This window comes from Benincasa hispida, chromosome 8 (genome assembly GCF_027475165.1).
Source record: "Benincasa hispida cultivar pf3 chromosome 8, pf3_genome.v1.1, whole genome shotgun sequence".
NCBI lineage: Eukaryota > Viridiplantae > Streptophyta > Magnoliopsida > Cucurbitales > Cucurbitaceae > Benincasa > Benincasa hispida.
In genome coordinates this window covers 19,990,384-19,993,430 of record NC_143485.1, presented here as the reverse complement: position 1 = coordinate 19,993,430, position 3,047 = coordinate 19,990,384, and positions in this window count along the sequence as shown.

The following is a 3,047-nucleotide window of genomic DNA, read 5'->3' as shown; positions in this document are numbered from 1 at the left end:
TTCAAGTTTGGTATGTTCATAAGGGTGTAGAAGAACAAAGCAGACATAACAAAAAAAAAAATTATAATGAGAGTAAAAAGGAGGAGTACCATAGAGATGTTCAAAAGGGGGAGATGTTTTGAAGGACAGGGAAAGGTAGACGATTGATGACATAAATAGAAGCAATAATAGCTTCACCCCAAAAATTCTCAAGACAAGAAGTAGAGAGAAACTGAGCACAAACAGAATCCAAAATATGTTGATGTTTATGCTCTACTTGACCATTTTGTTGAAAGGTGTGGTGGCATGAACATTGAACAAGACTGTCTTATTGGCTGAGAAAAGATAGGAGAACTGAGTCCTTGTACTCCATTGCATTATCTGTACGAAGTACTTTGATGGTTCAAGAGAATTATGTTTGAACCATCTTAGCAAAATCAATATAAACTTGAGATAAAGCAGAACGACTTTTTTAAAAATATATCCAAGTAAATCGAAAAAAAAATCATCTATGAATAAGATGAGGTATCGAGCCATTGACAGTGTGAGTGGGAGTGGACCCCAAATATCATAATGAATTAAGCCAAAAGGTATACCACATGAAGAGGATGAATGGGGAAAAGATAAAGCGGGTTATTTCACAAGTTTACAATTTACACAATCAAAGGGAGCAAGTTGAAACATTATTTAAATCACCAATAGAAACTAACTTGGGAAGTTTTTAAGAGGAATCATGACAAAGATAAATGTGACATTGTGATAGGTCTTGTAAAGAGCTATGTTTTGTATACTAATTTCCTCAATTTTACTTCAATTATTTGCTTAAAATGTCTATTTTGATTGGTAAATTCCAATCCCAATAAAAATGGAGTTATTTCGAAGAATTTGGAGCTAAATTGAGCCAAATGACACCAAAGAATCACTTAAGAAGAAGAGCCAATACAAATTACCACTTTGTCCCCTCAAAAGGAATAAGTCAACACACTTCAGCAATGCTTGGAGCATCACGACGCTCCCCACAATATTAATCTCAACGCTAGCTCAATGCTGGAGGATAGAATGCACCATTTTGCTACAAAACAAGGCAGTGTCGCAACGCTCTATGCAACATTGCAATACTCTACGCAAGCGTTGCAATGCTTAGGAAGTTGACGAAAAAATAAAAACGCGTGTCCACACGCCTACGCAATGCAACATTGGACTTCTTTAGGGCAGCATTGCAATGCTGCGACCTTCTTCAAAAAAAAAAAAAAAAAAAAAAAAAAAAAAAAAAAAAGGCTTCATTTCAAACTTCAACCAAGAGAAAAAAAAATCATTATTTTTTTTGATAAAGAAAGCTTAGATTGAAATTAGAGAGAAAACTTCACAAATTTGTTCTTGTTGAGAGATTTCTTGCAAAATTGACAATTTCCTAGTGAATTGCTTCATGGATTTCATCATATCTTCAAAGATTTCTTTCAAGACTTCTCAATCCCATGGCTATGTAATTCTATTTCTTGGAAAATCTTAATTCTAGGTTTAATTTCTTGAGTTCTTTTGTATATTTTTTTGAATTGTCACCATTCTTGAATGTTCTTAGACTGAATTTGAATAGAAATTAATGGAGGATAATTGACACTTTGATTGTATTGATTTCTCAAATATAATTCTTGCTTGGCACTATTGCATAATGTAGAGATAGGTTACAAAAATTATGTTTTCTTGTGTTAATTAGGAATTTTTCCGAATTTAACTCTTGAATTTCTTAATTTAGAATATTCATTCAATCATTCTTGAAAATTACTCTAATGTCTTTCTTGAATGTCATAATCATGATAACTCATGTCTTTAAAGTAATCTAAGAAAAGAACATGAAAAATACTATATGGAAGTGTTTTTTTATTTAGATTGGGGATAATTGATATGATTTATGTTAATTGGCTATATGGGTCTTTAAGGGTCTTTCCTTATTGGATTATGGAATGTTGAGTTTTCAAGTAATTGTTTAAGAATGATGATAGGATTAGACCTAGTAACAAGATTTCCCAAGAATCTTTTTCTATCAACTCTTTTTTTTTAAAAAAAAAAATAATAATAGTAAGTTGAGTTACAAATTGTTTTCATCTTCATTCTAGTTATTTTATTTTTTAGTTTCTTTACAAACAATCCCCCCCCCCCCAAATTACAATTTTTTTTTAATTCAAAGGTTACTCTCGGCCAATTAATAGAGGTTCCCTTGGGATCGACCCCCCTACTTTCACTTTAACTACGTATTAGTTTTAGTAGTTGTTCGACTAGTATAAATTTTATTTGCTTGTGTAAGATAGAATTAACAACATCTATGTCATTGCCAGAGAACCTGTGCAATTGGCCTTTTAGAATCTTTGAATTCCTTTTTTTTACGAAAAGAAATAAAAACAAAAATAGTTCGTTTAATTAAAATTTTCTTTTGTGCATGACCCGCTCCTCTCGGTGTGTGCTTTGTGATTTTGTTGTAGATATCGACCGTGAGGAGAGAAAACTATGAAAAGGAAAGAAAACGAAGAGAATAAGGAGAATTTTGAAGAATCAAGTCAAGAAAAGGAACTAATATAAATGAACACTATGGGTGAAGTAAGGGAGCAAACATTAAGAGAGTTTGCCAAACCGAATTACACTGAACAATAGTTATGTATAGTATATCCGGAGACTACGATACCTTTTGGATTGAAACCCGGTTTAGTTCATCTCTTACCCACTTTTCGAGGTAATCCAGGGGAGGATCCACACCACATAAACACATGAAAGATAAACACATGAAAGAATTCCATTTGGTATGTGATGGTATGCGCCCACAGGGGCTAATACAAAAACAACTTAATCTTGGGGCCTTTCCCTCTTGAAGGATGTGGCCAAAGATTGGTTGTACTACCTACCGATGGGATTGATTACCATATGGAATGATCTTAAGAAAAAAAATTTAGAAAAATTTTTCCATGCATCTAAGGCTAAAAATATTAGAAAAAAATATATGGTATAAAGCAATTGGTAGGAGAGTCCTTATATGAGTATTAGGAAAGGTATAAGAAAATTTGTGCTTCCTTTACCCA